This window comes from Dermacentor variabilis, unplaced genomic scaffold, assembly GCF_050947875.1.
Source record: "Dermacentor variabilis isolate Ectoservices unplaced genomic scaffold, ASM5094787v1 scaffold_12, whole genome shotgun sequence".
NCBI classification, from domain to species: Eukaryota; Metazoa; Arthropoda; class Arachnida; order Ixodida; family Ixodidae; genus Dermacentor; species Dermacentor variabilis.
In genome coordinates this window covers 15080424-15104289 of record NW_027460280.1, presented here as the reverse complement: position 1 = coordinate 15104289, position 23866 = coordinate 15080424, and the positions used below count along the sequence as shown (strand labels likewise).

At 44.9% G+C, this 23866-nt stretch overlaps 1 protein-coding gene and 1 pseudogene across 1 annotated transcript in view; one reads left to right on the top strand and one right to left on the bottom strand.

The window, feature by feature from the left end:
• Positions 1–23866, top strand: part of LOC142566228 (growth hormone secretagogue receptor type 1-like) — a 214779-nt gene that overhangs the window by 73235 nt on the left and 117678 nt on the right. The gene's annotated exons all lie outside the window — the stretch shown is intronic.
• The window catches only part of LOC142566188 (uncharacterized), an 88561-nt pseudogene that overhangs the window by 59249 nt on the left and 5446 nt on the right, over positions 1–23866 (bottom strand).

Below are 23866 nucleotides of genomic sequence, written 5' to 3'. Positions count from 1 at the left end.
GTATACAACCATGAATAAAAGTTTTGGTTCGTAATAACAGTATACCTTACAGCGTGAACTATACTTGTCCAGCAAAGCGACCGTTTACGAACTGTGCGAGCATCCAAAGCAGTGGCAGGTGCTGGATTACAGATATCTTTGTTCGACATAGCGCATGGTGCAAGCATGCGGCATCAACGTTTATAGATGTATAAACGTTGCGCGGCGTGACTATACGAGGTCGTACTGTGGCGTTAGCCCGTTTTCTTTCTTTTTGGAGAAGAGGATGATAACCAAATTTTTTTTCGGTTGTCTTCATTTCGTTCTCTACGACGCACTCACGCGTATTATGGTTTGAATGAATGGTTTATTTCATCATCAGTTCAGCATACATATCCAGTGGTACAGTGGGAAGGGGTGGCGCAAAGGCAACTGAATGCCTGACAATGCGCCAATCCCCGCCCAGACCATGATATTGCACAACACTCAGCGAGTCACTATCTAATACATCAATGTAGTAAAAAAAGGAAAAAAAGAAAAGAACAGTATTATTGCAATACACTCAGCCTGTAATACATAATACATAAATATAATACTACATAAGGACACATAATGTAAAACTAATACATCATGTAATACATAAATGCAGAAGAGAAAACAATAGAACTAAGCCGTGGTTTTAATAAGTGAACTAGAACATAATTGATATGACCAGCTTGTCGAGAAGAAATTTTCATGGCTTAATTTTGAGGCACAATACAGTTCTGGAAGAAAGTATACAATATAAGGAAGTCTTACACGGAAGAGAAAGAGAAAAAAGATGTCATGTTTGAAGCGCCATTAGATAAGCATGTATCTTTTTTTGAAAATTGCTACTGATCGGCTTTCATTCACTATGCTCATGGCCGTCATGTTAGAGTTTAAAAATGAAGGAATAAGGTGCGTTAGTTTTTGTTTGCCGTAGTTGGTTCGAATCCTTTCACTGTAATAGGTGGTTTTCCTAAGATTATACGTGTGTGTTTTCCGCGAGTAGGTATCCTGAAATATATCTGTGTCCGATTTAATTTGATTGTAGATGACTGTCGCTAGTTTTTTATGAAATATATTTTCGAATTTTAATATGCCGTGTTTATGGAAAAGTGTAGCAGAAGGCGTTCGGCGCGGAACATTTTCGATTATACGCAATATTCTTTTTTGGAGCCTGTGAATACTATCTTTATTTGTTTTTGTTGTTGTGCCCCAGATTAATAGGCAGTAATGTATGCGCGAGTAAACTAAAGTGTAGTAAAGCTGCTTTGTCACCCAGAGGGGCAGTAAACATCTGATTTTGCCAATTATGCCAATGGATCGCGATATGTGGGTGCGAAGATGATCTATGTGATTGGACCAACTCAATGTTTCGTGAAAGATAACGCCTAGAAATTTTTGAGTCTGGACGCGCTCAATCAAAGCTCCTTGGAATGTGAGCTGCGTATTGCGGAGAATACAATGGTTCCGAGGTTTAAAAATGATGTACTTTGTTTTCTTAGTGTTTAATTCCAGCTTATTTGTTCTCAGCCATAGCGACAAATTGCTAAGCCAAAGGTTCGCTTCTTGTACTAGAGTAGACATATCCTGACCCGAAAAAAAGACGTTAGTGTCATCGGCATATAATAATATATCTGGTGTTAGAGGTACGTTTACGATGTCATTTATATAAAATAAGCATAGAAGTGGCCCAAGTATAGAACCCTGTGGGACGCCGTACTTTATCTTGCCCATTTGTGACTTCGAGTGCTGCATATCTGTATACTGAAACCGATTAGTAAGGTAGCTTCTTATTAAATCAAGGGGCGTACCTCTTATTCCATATTCATTCAACTTTTGCAAAAGAATTTCATGCTTGATCGAGTCAAAAGGTTTCTTAAAGTCGAGAAATATTCCAATTGTGTGATGTTTTTGCTCAAAATGTTCAATAATTTGATCTTTAATAGATAATAAGGCCTTTTCAGTACACTTGTTCTTCTGAAATCAGTATTGATGTTCGGTTATAATTTTTTTAAGCTACAAAAGTTTGCAATTCGTACATATATGGCACGTTCTATAATTTTTGAAAAAATGGGGAAAACGGAAATGGGCCTGTAGTTATTCATGTTATTTTCATTACCCCCTTTGTGAACAACGGATACTCTAGCAATTTTCAATTTCTCCGGGAACGTTCCAGTGCTCAAAATAAGGTTGAAAATATGTGCAAATGGTGCGCTTATGTGTTCTGAAACTGCTTTTAGAGGTTCTGCCTTTATATTGTCAAAACCCACAGCACATTTGTTACTTAAATTCTGTATCAGCGAGGCTACTTCCGATTCATTCGTGGGAGTTAGGAAAATAGATTCCGAGACGTGTGTTTTAGTATACGATTTGTAAGACTGGACAGCACCATTTGAAATATCAGAAGCTCCTGAACTCAAAAAATGCTCATTGAACATATCGGCAAGTAAAGTACCTGAACAAGATCTGCCCTCTATTTGAAGCTGAGAGATAGCCTTCGTAGTTTTCCTTTGCAAAAGATCGTTCACAGCGTTCCAAATTGCTTTCTGATCATTGAGTATGTTTGCAAACTATTTTTCGTAGTAGCTAAATCGCGCCTTTTTAATGTCAGATCCTATCCTATTTCTGACCTGCTTAAATTCAAGCAAGTAGTCTAAGCGCTTTGTTTTTAAGAATTCGGTGAACAGCTTATCCCTTGCTTTCATCCTTTTCAAAAGTGAAACGTCTATCCATGGTTTTCTCGCCCTCTTGTTTATCTTATGCACCACAATCGGAAAAGCTAAATTATAAAGGTCTGTTAACTTTGTTATGAATATGTCGTAGGCATTCACAGGGTCAGTATTACGGAAATTTTGTCCTCAAGAATAGCCATCCCATTCTTTTTATGCGATCCCTCTCATAAATTATGGCTTTACAGGGGAACAAGGCAATGCCGAAGCACATAGCTTATCTATGTATCATGCTGGTTCCCCAACCGCAGTGATCACCGTGTTGAATAGCGCCATCGGCCTCATGCAGGAAGGCTAGCGTAGACATATAGTGATTTGAAGCCTACTAGACTTGAAATGCGTGAGAACGATGCCGGCGTATCACAAATATTCGATATCACCTGCCGCTTAGATGTTTCGTGGCTGCCTTAGGTTGACCGTTCACGAGCATTCGCTCTTCTGTTTTAGTCGCTACGCCAAGCGATCAGATAGTGAGCAGATTTACCATTTTATGCTGGTAATACAGAGACGTCGGTTCTCTTTGTTGAATTAGAACCGATATACGCAAAATAGTTCGCAACACATGCACACACTACGGCTGATAATGCGCGTCACATGTTTGCGCCCCCAAGGGATATTTCCGCGTACTGTAGTTGCCGATGCACCGAAAGGCTTCCCTGACAATCGTGTATGAACGGAAATTGCGTAAATTTCGGAACGTACGTTCTAAAACATCTAGAACTCGTTACGCAGCACGCGACAGGAATACTTTCAAACAGCGCCGCGCGGCATCGCACGAGCCAGAGAGGAGGAAAGGCTCGCCGCGCTCCGTTTCCTCCTCGCCTGATGAAAAGGTCTATAGAGCCTTGCTTTATCGAATATAGGGCCATGCTCATTGAAGTGGCTGGCTATCAATTGCTTTAGGTAAGCTGTGTTTTCTATCTGCGCGATGGCCGTTGAATCTTGTATGAATTTGTTGTCCAGTCTCACCTACGTATTGTTACAAGCGGCACATTACAGACTGTAGACTGCGTTGCTTGATGTGCAGGTGAAACTCTAAGTCACCTTGTGAAGGTAATCCAACGTTGTATTTTTACTGTAGTAGTAGACTGAATATGTTTGCAGGTAGAGCACCTGGGGCGGCCACAGGGACTGGATGTTGGCTTCGTCTTTGTCGCTTGGCATTAGCAACAATGCCCTCAATGTAGGCTACTCTGCGTTGGTAGGCTACTCTGGGCGGAAGACCTTATTAGGTTCTGGTTGCTGGTGAAAATTGGGTAGTATTTACTGAGGATGTTGTTTACGTTTGGGAGTGCGCTTCAGAATTTAGTACTAAGAAGAGGCGTTGTTTTTGTGAATACGGCTTTTGAGGACCTCGCTTTGATCAAATTTGGCTGCCTCGGTGTAGGCTTTTTGAAGGCAGTGTTTGGGTGGACCCTGTTTATAGTTTTTTTAAAGATGATCGAGTCTGTTTATTTAGTCCTGGTTTTCAACGCAAATGTGGTGTACTCGTGTGGCCTTTAAAGATGCCTTGTTTGCGACGTCTCGGATGGTGGCTCGTATACTATAGGTACTGTTTATCAAAAGGTTTCCTATTGAGCGTTGTCTTTCGTGTCTCATTGTCAGTACATATTATTGTTCCAAGTTATGCGCTCGGATGAAGATTCCGACGTGAACTTTATTGTTGGGTGCAAAGAATTTAGGAATGTTACAAATTTATCTAGACAGTCCTGACCGTGGTCCCCGCATTATAAATACGTCGTCTATGTATCGTAGGTATGTGTGGGGCCTGTTTGTGCAGTAAGATAGGAAATTCGTTTCTAGAGTTCCCATAAATATGTTCGCGTAGATTTGTGTAAAACTTACACCCATGCTTCTTCCATGTATTTATAGGTAGTAATTCTCCTCATATTCCAAGTAATTTTACGGTACAAGTGATTCAAGAAGAGACGCATAGATTTGGACAGTGTTGTGCATTGTGTTTCGACAGCGTTTCTTTTATCGAAGATAAAACCGGATTGAAATGTTGGTCCACCGTGCCGTGACGTCTAGTGTTGCGAGAATTATGTTTTCTGATAGTGTGCCTTTAGTACTAGTGTACTCCACAATTCTCAGTAGGTGAGGGGTATCTCGTATAAATGACGGAAGTGTATTGGGAAAGTCACCAAGGAGGTGGTTAAGAAATGTGGAGAGGCTCCTTGTAGGGGTGTTGTTCGAATGTTGGGCGCCCTGGGATATTAGCGGTGTATAGTTCAGTGAGTGGAATTTTATGAATTTTCAGGAGGTAGAAGTGCCCTGCAGTTTCGATACTTGGTTTAATAAATTTGAATTCTGCCGGTGTTATCAATTCTTCAACGAAAAGTAATTTCAGCATGTTGGTAATTGTCAGTGGGTATGGTAACGTCGCATCGTTGTCTTTACTTTTAGTCAAGTCCTGCAGAAAACACCGCTTGTATAGCGGAACTGGGGACTAATTTTTTAGTAGCTTCTACCCGGCCATTTTTCACCGTCCTAATGAGCGAACGTCCGACAATATAAGTGTTATAAAAAATATACCGGAAATCGAGATCAACATTTAGCCACCTATAAACGGGCAGATTTGGCAGCTCAGAATGTCGGCGGCCCGCCATAATTGCTGAAGATGAAGTTAGCCACCCACAGAGCAAGTTACCAAAGTAATATACGGCTCACACTATGCGCGACTAGTGTAAGCAGCCCAGCTTGCTAATTTAATTATGGTGTTTTACGTGCCAAAACCACTTTCTGATTATGAGGCACGCCGTAGTGGAGGACTCTGGAAATTTCGACCACCTGGGGTTCTTTAACGTGCGCCTAAATCTAAGTACACGGGTGTTTTCGCATTTCGCCCCCATCGAAATGCGGCCACCGTGGCCGGGATTCGATCCCGCGACCTCGTGCTCAGCAGCCCAACACCATAGCCACTGAGCAACCACGGCGGGTGCCCAGCTTGCTAGTGGCTTAAGACGTAAGCGGCCAACTGGCCAACTGTTCGTGAGGTTCACACGACAAGCGACTCAGCCTTGTGTGTCTCAAAGCGTCGCTGGCCTGTCTTCTGAGCGGCTCACAACAGGAACGGTTTGCTATTAGGTGGCCTTTAAATCAAGTGGCCTACACTGTAGTTCGCCAAAAAGGGTACTTATATGGGTTGCGTGCCTCTTTCTAAACCGCGCGTGTACTTTGCGATACATCTACACATCAGCTCAGAAACAGAAACAAAGAACGGACCAAATACTCACCAGTCACGAGTCGAACCCGGTTAGACTGCATGGCAGACAGACATCAATTCCATCACACTATGGCACTGTAGCGATTAGTAGTGAGTAAAAGGGTCGCAAAAGATTTTGTGGTATATCGCTAAAGTGTACTTCATGTTCTGTAAGCGCTCTTAATATGCCAATGCACAGTATTTTCCAACCTATAAGCACGTTTTATTTCAGTGCACTTCGTGAATGAATCGCACATTGAATCCACCTTGGTGGTTTAGTAACTATAGTGCTCAACTGCTAATTTCGAAGACGCGTGATCACTCTCGGCTGCAACAGAATTTTCATCATCATCGTCATCATCATCAGCATATTTTATGTCCACTGCAAGACAAAGGCAGTAGACATAAAACAGCACAGGAGTAATCTCCAATTACCCCTGTCCTGCGCTAACCAATTCCTACTAGTGCCGGCGAATTTCTCAATTTCATCACACTAAAAAGTCTTCTGCCGTCATCGACTTCTCTTGGCACCCATTCTGTAACCTTAATGGTCCACCGGTTACTTAGCCTACTCATTACATGACCTACGAAGCTCCATCTTTTTCTCTTGATGTCAATTAGAATATCGGCTATACTCGTTTGCTCTCTTATCCACACCGCTCTCTTCCTGTCTCTTAAAGTTATGCCTAGCATTCTTCGTTCCATCGCTCTTTGCGCGGTCCTTACCTTCTTCTCGAGCTTCTTTGTCAGTCTCCAAGTTTCTGCCCCATATATTAGCACCGGTAGGATGCTCTGATTGTATATCTTTCTTCTTAAGAGTAATGGTAAGCTTCTAGTCAGGACCTCATAATTTCTGCCATATGCGCTACAACCCATTTTTATTCTTCTTTAAGTTTTCTTCTCACGATCAGCGTCCCCTGTGAGTAATTGACCTAGGTAAACGTACACCTTCACAAACTAGAGGCTGACGGGCGACTCTGAACTCTTGTTCCCTTGCCCGGCTATTCATCATTATCGTTGTCTTCCGCATATTTATCTTTAACCGCTCTTTAATGGCTGCAAAATGCCAAAGCTCGATGTACTGCATGATGTCACTACCCGTTAAAAAAAAAACTCCGGGACATCGAAATTCGTCCGCAGCCTTTAGTTAACGGCGTTCCTCCCACCATCATCATCATCATCATCATCATCATCATCATCATCATAATCATCATCAGCCTAGATACATCCTCTGCAGGGCAAAGGCCTCTCCCATACTGCCACGGTCCTGTGCTAACTTCTTAATCTCATCCGTTCACCTAACTTTCTGCCGCCCCCTGCTACGCTTGCCTTCTCTTGGAACCCAGTGCGTAAACCTTAATGACCATCGGTTATCTTTCCTCCTCATTACATCCCCTGACCATGCCTATTTCTTTTTCTTGATTTCAAATAAGATGTAATTAACTCGCGTTTGTTGCCTCACCCAGTCTGCTCTTTTCTTATCGCTTAACGTTACACCCATCATTCTTCTTTCCATAGCTCGTTGCGTCGTCCTCAATTTAAGTAGAACCCTTTTCGTAAGCCTCCAGGTTTCTGTCCCGCAGGTGAGTACTGGTAACACACAGCTGCTAGACACTTTTCTCCTGAGGGATAATGGCAACCTGCTGTTAATGATCTGAGAATGCCTGCCAAACGCACCCCAGACCATTCTTATTCTTCGTATTATTTCAGTCTCGTGATCCGGATCCGCGGTCACTACCTGCCTTAAGTAGATGTATTCCCTTACCACTCCCAGTGCCTCGCTACCTATTGTAAACTGATGTTTTCTTCCGAGACTGTTAAACATTACTTTAGTTTTCTGCAGATAAATTTTCAGACATACCCTTCTGCTTCCCCTGTCCAGGTCAGTCAGCATGCATTGCAATCGGTCCCCTGAGTTACTAAGCAAGGTAATATCATCAGCGAATCCTAAGTTACAAAGGTATTCTCCATTAACTCTTATCCCCAATTCTTCTCAATCCAGATGTCTGAATACCTCCTGTAAACACGCTGTGAATAGAGTTGGAGGAATCGTATCTCCCTGCTTGACGCCCTTGTTTATTGAGATCTTGTTGCTTTCTTTACGGAGGACTACGGTGGCTGTGGAGCCAATCAATCAATCAATCAATTTTATTTAGCAGAAACAAAAGGAACTGGAGGGACACCTGGGCAAAAAGCTGTCGCAGCAGCTTGACGGAGGCCCAGGGTCCCTTACATGGCAGTAGCACTCACATGATATATACACTGAAATCTTTATACACAACAAACATTACAATTTCGTACGTATGCATGAAGATGACATTTTACACTTGAATACAAATGTACTAAAGTGCCACTATAAAGAAAGAAAGTAGTCACGCAAACCATTTTTATTTAGCGTAGCTGTGTGCTTATATTTGTTTAGTACAGTCGGTATATTATGTGTTAAGGACTGTAGGCTGTAATTGTTTCGGAACCATGGTACCTTCCACACCTCGGGGTTTCGTGTAGTATGTTTCGTGTGAGTGCAGAGTTCTAGCTGAGCAAGGGATGCAAAATAATTCTTAACATATTCAGATGAGAAGTAAATCGTTTCTAGTAATCTGTGTTCGTATAATTTATCAACGCGGTTTAGTCGGTATTTGAGAAATATATTATCTGTTGGTGAAAGCCCATTAACGTTATCTATATACCGAACGATTTTCTTTTGAAGTATTACTAGCTTTTGCAAGTTAGATTTAGATGTTGTAGCCCAGACAAGGAAAGAGTAATTTATATATGATAAGAAGAGACCATAGTATATTTGAAGTTTTGCTCTCGTAGGTAGAAATGTGCGACAACGTGCCATAGCACCGGTAACCGCAGAGAGTTTTCCGCAGAGATGTTTAATATGGGCATCCCAACGTAAATTAGAAGAAAAGTATACTCCAAGAATTTTAAATTCTTCAACCAGTTCAATGCGTTGGCTCTGAAAATAAATCGCATGATTAATGTTAAGTGGTTTATTTTTCGCGCGAAATATTAGAACTTTTGTTTTCTTTGAATTTACTTTAAGCTTATTTGTCTGTGTCCAATCGGACAAACTTGCCATAATTTTATTACATTTTTGCACAAGTTCATTCGCATCAGGACCTGAGACACACAGTGTGCAATCATCCACGTACATAATGAATTGAACCTCACTGTTTATGGTTACGATATCATTTATAAAAACGTTAAACAAAAGTGGCCCAAGAATACTTCCTTGAGGCACACCACATACAATACTTAAGAGGGACGAGTTATGTTTATTAATGGAACAGTACTGACGTCGATGTTTCAGATATGATTTGAGTAATTCTAGCGGTTTCCCACGAATTCCATACAAATGAAGCTTCCGAATAAGAATCTCGTGATTGAGGCTGTCAAAAGCTTTACTGAAGTCTATAAAAATGCCGACTGCGTAGTAGTTGTTTTCGAAGCTCTGCAAAACGTATTCTTTCAGCGCAAGAAGAGCCATTTCTGTGGATCTGTTTTTCCGAAATCCATATTGTGAATCAGTAAGCACACTCTGTTTATTGAAAAATTCCGTCATTCTAGCAAAAATAAGCTTTTCCAATCCTTTTGAAAAAATTGGGAGCACCGATATCGGTCGATAGTTAGACGCAGTATTTCGATCACCACCTTTATAAATAACCGAGACTTTCGCGTGTTTCATTGCATCTGGAAAAATTGCAGTCTCTAAAATTAGGTTGTAAATGTGCACAAGCGGAGGTACAATAAATTGCAAAACATGTTTTATAGGTTTAATCTGCAAATTATTTACATCTAAAGCTTTACTGTTTTTCAGCCCCATGTACACACTGTATACTTCATATTCATCAGTAGGTGCAAAGAATGCGCTTTCGCGAACAGCATCGCTATGACAAACCACCCCTATGCTATCATTTCCTTCAGCCATATCGCTTTGTGCAGTTACGAAGTGGTGGTTAAAGTAATCGGAAAGCGCTGTGCCTGTTATCTCACGTGCGCCCAGCTTCATCGATGTCAAGTGCGTATCGTCCTTGCGGCGGCCTAGAACAAGATTAATCGTTTGCCACGCAATCTCTGGGCGTTGTCTAGAAACATTTGCAAATAAGTCCTCATAGTACGCCGCCTTTGCTTGCCACTGTAGATATATTTCAGTATTTTTACATACGGCTCGTCTACACCTTGATTCCTTAATGCCGGCATGACTACTGGGGTTTCGACTGAATCACACGTTTTCTCGTAATCAATGAAAGCTATATATAAGGGGTGGTTATATTCCGCACATTTCTCTGTCACCTGATTCATAGTATGAATATGGTCTATTCTTGAGTAGCCTTTGCGGCATCTTGCCTGGTCCTTTGGTTGACAGAAGTGTAAGGTGTTCCCGATTTTATTTGCGATTACCTTAGTATAATTTGTAGGGAACGGAGAATAAGCTGATCGATCTATAATTTTTCAATTCTTTGGCGTCCCCTTTCTTATGGATTAAGATTATGTTGGCGTTCTTCCAATATTCCGGTACGCTCGAGGTTAGGAGGCATTGCGTGTGCAGGGTGGCTAGTTTTTCTAGAACAATTTGCCCACCATCCTTCAACAAATCTGCTGTAACCTGATATTCCCCAGTTGCCTTACCCATTTGCATAGCTCCCAAGGCTTTCTTTACTTCTTCCTGTGTTACTTGTAGGATATCAAAATCCTCTAGACTATTCCCTCTTCGATTATCGTCGTGGGTGCCACTGGTACTGCATCAATCTCTACAGGACTCCTCAGCCACTTGAACTATATTATCCATATTAGTAATGACATTGCCGGCTTTGTCTCTTAACGCATACATCTGATTCTTGCCTATTCCTAGTTTCTTCTTCACTGCTTTTAGGCTTCCTCCGTTTTTGAGAGCATGCTCAATTCTGTCCATATTATACTTCCTTATGTCCGCTATCTTACGCTTTTTGATTAACTTGGAAAGTTCTGACAGTTCTATTCTAGCTGTAGGATTTGAGGCTTTCATACATTGGCCTTTCTTAATAAGATCTTTCGTCTCCTGCGATAGCTTACCGGTGTCCTGTTTAACGAAGTTACTACCGGCTTCTATGCACACTCCTTAATTATGTGCAGATACGGGACGTTCAACATCAAAAGCCGCTCACTGTTTGAGAAGAAACATTGTGCGACGCTTTTTTGTATTCACGTACAATATTTTAGCGATAAAAGGGACATCAGTTTCAACCGTAGTAATTTTAGGCCTTTTAGAGCGATTGAGACATTAGAATTTACTGTTTACTTCATCGCCTGCTTTTTACCAGCTTACATCTGATGTGCTGGGCTGCGCGTAGAAGTTTGAGCGAACTGGTTGAACAGTTAGGCCTCCGAAGTGCAGGAACAACTGCAAAAATTCTGAAGAGACACAGGATTCTTTATTCACTGTTAAAATGTAGAAAGTTCGGGTGCCATATTTGTCAGCAGGTTTAATGTAACTTCTTTATCTGTGCTAAAATGCTTAAAAGCTTTTTATACTAACCCAGCACCGCGGTAACTGTTCAACATAGCTCAGCGCGCTTTGAACGAGGCCTAAAATTTGAACGAAAGCGCTTGGATATGCTTTGATAAAATACATACCGAGACATAGCGTCACTGCTTCTTCAAGATTGCGTTCTTTGCGCAAGATAACTTCGCCCTCTGTACAACAAATGTCCTTGGAAGACTCAGTCCACAGAATCTTTGATCTGGGCCCGTTTGGCGTATGGAGCCAGATCCTAAAACTACGAAAGAATTTACATAGCGTTAAGATTTAACCGTGTTCTCTGAGTAATATTAGAGACAACTAGAACTATAATGTACGCTATACTTCTTACAACTTAGAGTTATGTGGAAACAGTTTTCGTGAACATTCTAAGTGACTTGCATCCCGAGTGAAGTTTGAAACGAATACATGATATCGCATTACCAGAATATTTTGTCCATTTTTACGTGTAGGTACCAACTGCACAGAAGATAAATAAAATAAGCCAATGACACAAGATATAGCTAGAGTTTAGAAAATCAGCGCACTTACTGAAGCAATCAGCGAGTATTTCGCATGTCGCCCTCTCAGCTCGTCATCAATGCTGGTGAAGTCCATATCACCAATGTACAGTTTTGTAACGAGCTCTTTGTACAGTCTGTTCGCGATTTCGTCCCTCTTCTGTTTAAACCCTTCACTTCTGCTTCGATGCCAAGCTGAAAATCAGAAGCAGTACGTATTTCAGTTCATCATTAAATGCTTAATTTAACCATGTAAGGTGCAATAATAAGAATTTCTTCGTTCGAAAAAAAAAAGCTTGGCAGCCGAGCGGGTGGGTTGGTCTTGCGCATCTTGATAGTGATGCACAAGAGTACCACCATTCCCTCCTTGTTAAAAGGCCCTGTTGAACCAAACGCCTTCCCAATTGCCAAGGGAAAAATAACTGGTTACTGAATCTCTTCTTCGCTCATACGAGACAACTATTTCAACATTCTCGACCGAAATCCAGGTTCAGATTTAAATTCGTATTATCGGTTTCTGCCCTTATTTCACTATTCGCTGACAACCATTATAATATTGTCACGAGGTAGTGACAGTGAAGAAAGCAGCAAAACTGAGTGACGAAACTAGCGTTTTATTGGGTGAACCTGTGCCGTCAAAAAGAGGCTACACACGAGGAACAACAACAGCGGCGAACACAGTCGGCGATCGTCGAAAATCTTCTCTGGCGGCCAAGCGCGTCGCCTTTTATACACGAGTCGTAGAAGGTTCTAGAGTAATCCGTGGTGCCCGCGTGTCCTCCAGAAAGTTCTACACAATTCACGTCGCACATGCAATCAGATTACCCAAGCTTCGTGACAACAAAACCATCGATAACATTCGAGAAACTTCCGATACATGCGGGTGCGTCCCGCGTTGAGCGATAACATTTGTTAGAGGGTGAAAAGCGCTCACCGAGAAACGATGAACAAGTCCACGTGTCAATGCTCTCTCTAAAAAGCGTCGTCCCCGATGATGCAAACGTAACAGGAGATCGAAACACAAAAGGACATTTATAAAACAAAAGTAACAAAACAACAAACAAACAAAGTCCAAATTAACACAGTCCCAAAAGAGAAATTCCAAATTTCAGCTAGGCAAAGCCCCAAAGTTCGCTAGCGCTGGTAGAACGACTTAAGTCGCACAACGTGGACTATTTCAGGTCTTGAGCGGCGCCGCTGTGATAGCAAAAAGCCGCCTGGCACGACCTCACAGTGGAGTGCGCCAATGCGTCGGGTGATCTTGTAGGGTCTGAAATAGCGGCGTAAAAGCTTCTCGCTAAGTCCTCCTCGGCGTATTGGGGTCCAAACCCAAACACGGTCACCGGGCTGGTACTACACGTAGCGTCGTCGAAGGCTGTAGTGTCGGCTGTCGGTCCTCTGCTGGTCTTTGATCCGGAGGCGGGAGAGCTGTCGGCCTTTTTCGGCGTGCTGGAGATAGGTGGCGGCGTCCAGATTCTCTTCATCGGTGACGTGTGGTAGTAGCATGGCGCCGACAGTCGTTGTCGGGTTCTTGCCGGAAACCAGCTTGAACGGAGTGATCTGTGTTGTTTCTTGCACCGCCGTGTTGGAAGCGAAGGTTAGGTATGGGAGAACGGTATCCCAGCGTTGTGTTCGACGTCGACGTACATGCTAGCATGTCGGTGATGTTCTTATTCAGGCGCTCCGTAATACCATTCGTCTGTTAGTGGTAGGCAGTTGTCCTCCTGTGGCTTGTCTGGCTGTATTGCAGAATAGCTCGGGTGAGCTCCGCTGTAAAGGCTCTTACTCTGTCGGTGATGATGACTTCTGGGGCGCCATGTCGAAGCTGGATGTTCTCGATGAAGACTTTCGCCACTTCGGCTGCGCTACTTTTCGGCAGAGCTTTCGTTTCAGCGAAGCGGTTGAGGTTCGTCGCCACGACGATCCACTTATTTCCAGATGTGGACATCGGAAAGGGTCCCAACAAGTCCATCGCAATCTGCTGAAATAGTTGGCAAGGAAGCTTGATCGGCTGTAGTAATCCCACTGGCCTTGTCGGTGGTGTCTTGTGTCAATGACAGTCTCGGCATGTCTGTACGTAACGGGTGACTTTGGCGGTCAGGCACGGCCAGTAATACTTTTCCTGTATCCTAGATAGCGTCCGGGAGAATCCGAGGTGCCCAGTGGTCGGATCGTCATGTAGGGCATGTAGTACTTCTGGACGCAGCTCGGAGGGAACAAGAAGGTAGTTGGCGCGGACTGGTGACAAGTTCTTTACGAGTAAGTTGTTTTGAAGTGAAAACTAAGGCAATCCTCGCTTAAATGCCCTCTAAGACAACATCCGTGTTCCCTTACAAATACTCGACGAGGCTTTTAAGGCGTAAGCCTTTAGCGGCTCATGAGTGCCCGGGCGTAGTCCGCGGTGGACGCAGGAAAGCGGTGATCACCGGCGAGGGGAGCATGAGAGGGGGCGCCACCGGCGAGGGGAGCAAGCAGAGGAGGCGCCATGCCAGTAGCGCTGTGCGAGTGGGCGTGTGGGAGAGCGCGGACATGCGTGTGGGTGTGCGCGCACATCTGCGGCAAACCTTGCAGCCATATGATTGGGATTGCATTCCATGCTCGCGGCCACGGCGGCCTCCGTTCGCAGAACACGTCACACTCCGCTAAGGGGGCGCTCGTGACGTCATCAGAGTGGCGCGCGTACTGCGCATGCGCTCAGTAGATGGCGCCACCCTCGCGCTCCAAACCGGCGTCGGCAGACGCTCCTCTCTAGCCGAGTCAGTATCCGAAGCGCGCTCCCATTTCTCCAGCAACCAAGCGCACTCGCGCTGCCGAAGAAAAGCGCAAGTCGCGGCAGGCTCAGCGACAACATTCGAGTGGAAAGGAACAGTCTTCCAGAGTCTCCCAAAACAAGAAGGGTGAAAGCTGGGCTTGTGTCCAAGGTATTGTACGGTATCAACTACCAGCAGCACACAAAAAAGCAACTAATCGAATACAGGCATCGGGTAATAACAGGTCTTTCAGACTTTACCATGCTTGAAGACCTCTATGAGAAAGAGCAAACAAACAAGCACCTGGACAAAGTAGAGTTACAGGCTGAAGCACAAATTCTTTGCCTCAAGAGTTCAGAACGTGGTCCCAAGAAACTATGCCAGCTAGCATATGAGATGCAAATACGACTACCCCTGCCTTCAAAAAAAAAAAAAAAGAAAACCACGGGAGCACCTGAATTTGAAGCACAACAGGCCCATACCGTTCAATACGTGGGCAAACAATTAGGCCACGAGACTATATGCAACTGCCAAACACACAGAGGAGGTTGCTGATTATGAAGCTGCTAGAAAACATCAGACACACATAGTACACTGATGTTGCTATAGCAGTGTAAAAGTAGTATGACAGTACATAAAACTAAACCCCATATAAGTGAGTACCATTCCAGGTCATACTACACCTAGAAAAACTGAACTGAAAGCAATCAAAGCAGACTTGTAGTGCAGATTACACCCTGCACAGCACCCTGCGCACCTGCATTAATTCACCAGAAACTGTCTGGGCCTGCACATCACGCAAGATTGTCAGGAACATCCACTTGTCAAAACGTTGGCTCCTGCTTTTACCGTGTTCTCGTTTTGCTCATCGTCTTGAATTTCCATCTCCCGCCTTCCCTGTGTTTTCCCCAGAAAAAGAAAGACATTTTTGAAGGCTAGATAAAAATTGGTGCTTGATGCAGCCAAGCATAAATAGAAATGCTACAGAAAGGAAATAGAGAAAAATTCCAAGTGCAGGAAAAAAGATCATTACAATTGCCAATCATTGCACCTTTCAAGAAACACTGTTCTTATTCCAATAGACAGACCGACAGCTTGCTTATGCAAGCACACTCTTCCAGTTCCATGCCATTGAAAAAAAAACAAGTTTCTTGGAGGCTAGCCACAAGCGCACTTGGTGATCACAGTGCTTTTTTCCCCTGGACTTGTATATATATGAATTTTCTCCCTTTCCAGTTTTTATGTTTGGTTTCATCAAGCACTAGTTTCTATCAGGTTTTATTGCTGTGCTACCTTCTGGTAACCTTTAGTGGTCACTGCATTTTCACAATAAACCTTTTAATTAGAAGTTAACGGACCCTGTTCTTACTCATTCACACTATACGTTCTTGCTACATTGGCCAAACAACAGATTTTATAAGGTACACAGGAGCATCATCAGGGTCATTAAAGTGACTTGTCACATTCTAAAAAAATAAAGAATAGTCTGGCTGCAAACGGTGCCGGAGGACACATAGGACGAACAAGAAAACCGAGATGATCTAACAACCAAAATTTGATGTACACACCGAGTAAATGCTGGCTGACAAGCAATAAACTGAACATACACAAAAAGTAGAAGCAAAAATCAATGTATGTTTTCTGACAGGAAATGCATCCATTTCTAACGAAGGCCGTGCTGACAAGATTATCCCAGCATCTTTAGATCTACAGCTTCCGTAATTTCTCTAGGCAGCCGATCTGCACAAAATGCTAGCTTCTTCATCTACAATAAACGCTCAGATGAGGAGAGTGCATTGTAGAGGAAGAAGCTAGCATTCTGTGGAGATAGGCTGCCTAGAGAAATTATGGAAGCTGTAGATCTAAAGACACTGGGAGAATCTTGTGTCAGCATGGCCTCCGGTAAACTTTCAGAGATGGATGCGTTTCCTGTTGGGACCTGTATGGACACACATCAGATTTTGCTTCTGCTTTTTGTGTAAATTAAGTTTATTGCTTGTCGACCAGCATTTACTCGGCATGTTCAACAAATTTTCATTGGTTAATACGCCTGATGATCGCCTTGGTCTCTAGCAGAAAGGTGTTCATTCTTCTTACAGTGAAGCTGTATATGCCTAGGCGAACCACTAGCGGTCCGATCACAAAAACCCTAGTGTAGGGGTATCAGCCATTGTGTTTGTCTTAGATGATGGACGGGGAAATTTCTTGTTGGGTAGACATAGAAATGCTTATGCATTTAAAACATATACATTTATTCACGTATTATTGGAGGGAAGGGACACAGATGGGGGCGCGATTAGGACAAGATCATGATGTCATAATTATCTCACAGCAAAGGTGTGGTCACCGAGAGTGACGTAGTTTCTCTCCCGCAGCAGAGCGCGCGTTGTTAGGATTGGGGGCTCAATCCCATCGCTCGTAATCAGTTGTCAAGATTGGGGTCGGGCATGAATTAGAAGGTAGCTGGCCCATGCCGTCGTCCAACTTATCCACGCTGAGGACGTTGATGAAGAGAAGGACTGCTTCTCACTGAGAACGAGGAATACGGGTTTATTTACAGTATCTACGTAAGGATGTTGCAGTTCATCAGTATAGCATGACTGCGAGAGAAAGTGCCCTGAGCCGCCGCACAACAGCTGTTTATAAACACTCGGTCCTCCCTCGATCGCAAGGTGAGGGAAATGGCCGACCAGTCATCGTAAACGAGTCGCCTCTCTACGGGACGGCTTACACACATACACTCACACACACACTTCCTTTCGCGAGGTTCATGGTCCCCAAACGAGGTCAGACGGACTTCGTAGAACTCGGTGCTTGTGTCAGGAAAGGTGCCTTTTATTCCCCGAGCTGACCCCCGCAGCGCGGCCGGGTGCCCATTGTCTTGCGTCTTGGACGGCGCAAGACAATGGCGCAAGGAAGCAGTCTCGAACTACGTTCCCTCGGGAACTCCCTCGTTCACAGCAGACCAGGTTGGCGGGGACGGGTTCAGGCACAAAGCCTGCTTCGTCGCACTCATCTTGGCTCCACCGACGCAGAGTTGAGGACGCGCGTATTGTTCTTCACACACAGTCGACTTAGTGACGCCGTGGCTAGAGGTTTGCGGTGGCATTCTAGGAAAGCTGCCGCCGCTGTCGCAACTGGCTGGCAAAACTTGCACTTGAGCTGGCCATTCTTAAAAGCGCATCCATGACCCGGAAAATCTCGACTGTCCAGCGCTGACAACCGCTGGGCAGGAAGAGAACGGCTGGTGGCCAGGGGGTGATGCCTTGGCTCGCAGCGACCACTTGTGTAATGATGTCACCGCCCCAAAACATCCAACAAGGACAGGCTACTGCAAAACGAACCCCACAACACGGCTCTGCGCCGAGTTGACGTACCTTGAATCTCACATTAGACCCGCTAGGCTTCAAAGAAAACATAAGTGCAGAAACAAGAAATGCTGCATTTCGCTATGCCAATTTTTGAAGCAATTTCGTGCTGACAAATTCACCAATCATAGAGGGAATCCTGCTAAATGAGAGGGGATCTTCTTGGCTTAAGAAAATTAACAATAGTAATCCTAAAATTTAGGCGGGACCCTTAAACGCAGAATTCAACTTAGACTGCTCAAACCATCCGCATTGCTATGCAACTTTCCCTTCTTTTATCTAACGGAGAAGTTGTACTCTTGGAGAGTGAGACTCCATCGGAGCAAGCGGCCATTTTTGTCTGACATTTGATTGAGCCACGTCAGAGGACAGTGGTCGGTCTCGAATATGAACTTCGCTCCGTACAAGTAACACGACAACTTCTGGGTGGCCCAAACTAAACAAGCGCATTCGTCCTCTGAAGCGCTGTATATATAGGCTCCCTGTCTTACATTTAGTTTACGGCTGGCATAGAGGATAGGATGCTCCTCGTTATCGTCGCCGACCTGACTAAGTACCACACCCATACCTCTGTCGCTTGCGTCGCATTGAACTATGAATTCCTTTGTGTAGTCTTGCGTGCGAAGCACGGGACGAGAAACCAATAGCGTTTTCAAACTTTGGAAAGCGTTCTCTTCGTCCGTATCCCAGTGTACGCTACTGGGTGCTCCCTTTCGGAGGGCGTCCGTTAATGGACTTGCCATTTGCGAGTAATTCAGAATGTACCGTTGCTAGTACCCCACAAGTCTAAAAAAATGAACGAAGATCTGTTTTCGAGCGTGGCTGAGAAAATTCTCCAATCGTAGCTATCTTCAGCTCGGCCCGCCGTCTCGTGCCCTGGCCGACAACATGGCCCAGATAAGTAACCTGTGAACAACCAAATCTACACTCTTCCACTTTCTTCGTGAAGCCGGCTTCCCTCAACCATGAGAACACCTGTTTGAGGTGCGATACGTGTTGTTCCCAACTATCCGAAAAAATTGCTACATTATAAAGATATGGCAAGGCGAACTCCTGCAAGTCTTTTAGGACAATATCCATTAACTTAGAGAAGCTAAACGGCGCATTCTTCAGCCCGAAGCTGAGTGCGAGAGGGCGAAAATTGCCTACAGGTGAGATGAATGCGGCGTAGCGGCTGGCACTTTCTGAAAGGGGAACTTGCCAGTACCGCAGCGCGAGATCTATAGTTGAAATGTATTTTGCAGCGCTAGCTCTTTCAATTCGTTCCTCAATGTTGGGTATGGGGTACAGCTGATCCCTAGTGATGGCATTTAACTTACTGTAGTCAACACATGGACGAGGGTCCTTGTTAGGGGTTCCTACCAGTATTAGCGAAGACGTGTAGTCACTCTCAGCGGGCTCAATAACTCCCAACTCTAGCATGCGCTGTATCTGTGCCTCCATAATTTCTCTCTGTCTTGGAGATACCCTGTAAGGCTTTGAGCTTAGAGGTTCGGTCGATGTCAACTCTATTTTATGCGTTATTAGTTCGGTTCTACCCGGCCGATCGCTGAATTTGTCGAGATATTTGCCTAACACCCCTTTTAGCTCATTTAGCTGCTCGGGTCTAAGATCGTGCGAGCCTACAGAATGTTTTACTACTTCTTATAGGCAGATTTCAGCGTTGGAGGTCGCCCTATACTCCTGAAACTTGGTACTAGTGCCATCCTGCTCTTTGATGGCATTGTTAACGACTCCGCTCCGCTCTATATACGGCTTCATCGAATTGCAGTGATATATCCTCAGCTACTTCCTGTGACCGGGAAGTTTCAGAGCATAGTTAGTACCTGAAAGTTTGTGCAACACTTTAATGGGCCCGTCCCAGTGAACTTCAAGCCTGTTCTTTCTTGTAGGATTGAGGATCCTTGCCTGGTATCAGGCGTTAAACGTACGAAGCCTCGCATTCTCGTCGTAATAGAATTTGGCGTTCTTTTGAGCTACTCTGATGTTCTTTTCAACTAGTTCTTAGGTTGCGCTTAGCCGTTCCAGCAGATTTAGCACGTATTCAACCACTGTTGAACTCTCTCCTCTTTCCTCCCATATCTCTCTTAACATTCTCAGTGGAGAACGGAGTGTCCTCCCATACACTAGTTCTGCTGGCGAGAACCCTGTAGCCTCACGTGGAACCATTCGCAAAGCAAACAAAGTTGCCGGCAGACAGTTCTCCCAGTCCTCCTTGTGCTCGTAACAGAACGCCGGCAAAACTCGCTTAAGCACAGAATGCCACCTCTCTACACTATTTGACTGAGGGTGATAGACGGAACTCTGTATCAACTTTACCCCGCACTTTTGCAAGAATGTGGAAGTCAGTGCGCTTGTGAATACTGACCTTGATCCGCGTGAATTTCGGCTGGAAAACCAACTCGAGCAAATACTGTCAAAAGCGCGTCTAATACTTCGGTGGAGCTGAGCTCCTTCAGAGGGATTGCTTCTGGAAACTTCGTAGCCGGGCACAGCATGGTAAACAAGTACCTGTCACCCAATTTTGTTTTTGGTAGAGGCCCTACCGTGTCTATCGCAAGTCGTCTGAAAGGTTCTGTTATTAAGGGCACTACCTTTAGTGGAGCTTCCCATGTCTCTCCTGGTTTATCTGAGCGCTGGCAGGCGTCGCATGATCTTGCAAAATTTTCTACGTCTTTGAAACAGCCAGGCCAGTAGTATTCCATAAGCAATCTTTCCTTTGATTTGTTTATGCCTAGGTGGCCGGACCACCAATTTCCATTACAGAGACTCAAAAGGTCCTCCCTATACTTAGTAGGTACGACTAACTGATCTAAAATCCTACCCTTTCGATCTCTGTAGTGCCGATACAACAATCATCCTCTCTCATGTATCGTCACGTTGCGCCTAGCAATGCCTTCTTTAGCTGTGTGGTGTAATTTAGCTAAGCTGTCATCATTCTTTTGCTCCGCTGCCAGTGACTCTCTGTCCACTCGTAAGAGCTGATCAAAGTTCTTTGAGGCCGGTGATAATAACGACCGTGTCTCGCTTGCGAGTGCATCAGCGAGCTCTCCCTGCAGGGGTGAACTTTGACACCCTGGCGATCCGCTCTCATTGAGCTGGTCAGCTGGTGGGCTTTCCTCGACCGTTGTTTTATCCCTCGAGCCTAGCTCGGATTCGGTAATTGAAGTTACCTCTTTTGCTGCTTCCGCTGGAGCAGCTGGTGCATTTTCAGCCGAAAGCGACGCGATTTTACGAGCTTGGCCTCGCGTCAATGCCTGTACTACGCCCTCTCCCAGCTTAGGCCCTTTTTCACGCAGTAACCGATTTGAACGATTCGAAAGAATGTAAGGGTACTGCAGTGACAAAATTTTGTAAACTGCAGCCTCGGTCACTAGCCCCCCGAATGGTCAACTGATTTTGACTTTGGCCATGGGCAGACATACGCTGTGTCCTTCTACAACCTCTTTGATTCATGCTACTTGTCCAGTAACGTCATCTATCGTCACGTAAAACGGATGGACAATGTCCATAGTGGCGGCACTGTCTCTTAGCACCCTGCATGGTTTGCCATTAACTTGCAGGTCGTCAAGATATCGGCGTAAAAGTTCCATATTGTCGTATTTTTCATCCACGTAGGAGAAAACTACGATAGGCTTTCCGAAGTTCACAGCGATATGTACCAGTTTGTGGCACTTATAGCAGCGGATCGCTCTAAAAGATTCGAATTTTATTTTCTGCTCTTTTTGTACAGTTTCGCCGTTATATTTCTCCTCGCTCTTTTCTGAGTGCTGTTCCTCCACGCCCACATGCTCCGGTAGTCTAGTCTGCGAACCGTTTTTGAACGGAAATGGTTTCTGCGGTCCATTCCGACCGTCCCAATTTCCGTCCTCGGCGTTCAACTTTCTACGCGTTGCGTACTCTTCGGCTAATTCAGCCACCCATTCCACAGTGTTTACATTCCCTCTGTCTTGCACCCACAGCTTCACAGTTTGGGGGATGCTTTTGTAAAATTGCTCTAGACACATGCATTCAATGATCATGTCTCTGCTGTCGTACGCTTCCTTGCTTTTCAGCCACTCGACTAAGTTGGCCTTTAAGCCGTATGCAAACTCCCGATACCCCTCGCTATCTTTCTTGCCTGTGCTCCTAAACCTTTGCCGAAAAGCTTCGGATGAAGGCGGTATTTTTTCAGGTGACTAGCCCTAACTATTGCATAATCATATGCATCCTGTGCACTGAGTCTGGCGATTACTTCCGCCTCCTCACACGGCAACATAGACAGCGACTGCTGTGTCCATGTACTCGGACCGAAGTTCATCTTCTGGCAAGTCCTTTCACAATTGAATAGGAACAAGCCTATGTCGGTCCCCAACTCAAATGGCTTTAACAGCCTGTCCATGCAGTATGATTCTGCCTCACTTGATCGTCCCAGAGCCCCTTCACTTCCTTGAGACAACTTCAAACGTTTGCTTTCAAGTTCAAGTTGCATTTTTCTTAACTCGCGATCTTTATCGCGTTCCTCTCTCTCTCTCTCTCGTTTTTCTCTGTCCCGTTCTTCTCTATCTCTTTCCCGTTTCTCTCTCTTTTTTAGAAGTTGCAATCCCATTTCAATTTCTTCCTCACTTGCCTATTCGCAGATTAGCTCCAATAATTCCGATTTTAGCATTTCCTTGCGCACATCTAGGCCCAGTTCCTCACCAACAATCAACAATTCGTCTCTCAGCCGTGTCCTTAACTCCATGATTGCTGCTTTACTGCCTTGGTCCTGCTCGCTAAATCTACCTAGGAAAACACAACCTAGCTAACAATCAACAATCTAGCTTCCCTACAGTTCTAAACAGAACAACCGCAAATTGAAGCCTAGAGAGTCAAAGCAAGAACCAAGCACTCACCGCTGTAAGATTTGGAGTCGGGCTTGTAGGACGATCGGAGGAACTTGGGGCGACAGGACTAGGCGACAGGACTGGGCGAGCAGGGTTTATTTGCAGTATTTACATTTTAAACAAGTGATACATTTACACATTCCAGCGTGACTTCCAAATGGAGCCCGCACGACGAAGCATACAGCAAACGAGCACGCAGCTCACGAGTACATTGACAAGCACAGAGCACGACGACGAGCACACCTAGCAGCCGACAAGCAGCCGTTTTTAAACACTTCGTGTTCCCTAGATCCCTAGTTGAGGCGAAACGTTCGACGTCATCGTAAACAAGCCTCCTCTCTGCGGGACGGTTTACACACACACGTACGCACAGTTCTCACTACCGATTAGCAGCGTCAAACGTCAACGCAGTCGACCCACCGCTTGCCCATTATCTTGAGTCTTGAAAGGCGCGTTGGTTCCCCGAGCTGACCAGGCACCGTGGTGACCGGTTGTCCGGCGCCTCTAAATTCCAGAGCGGACCTCGCACAGTGGCCTCCGCCACTGTCCATTTTCTGGCGTCTTCAAAGGCCCGTGAAAAGGCACCGCAAGGCATCTCCTTCCAGGAAATCACCCTGCTTCAATCGAACCATGAAGGCGTTGCCGATTTCACTGACAATAGTTGATCCGCCGATCGCGTTTACTCATAGCGGCACCAAGGGGTTGTTGACGTGCCACCTCGGGGTCCCTACGAAACGAGTCACCGCGGCGGGTGTTGAAGGCTTCCATGGTATTCTCGGGAAGCTCGCCACGCTCGCAGCTGCAGCTGGCTGCGAAAACTTGCATGTTGCCACCTCGGCAGGCCATTCCTAACAGCTCCTCCATGGCCCGGAAAATCTCGACTGGCCAGTGCTGACAACCGCTTGGCAGGAAGAGA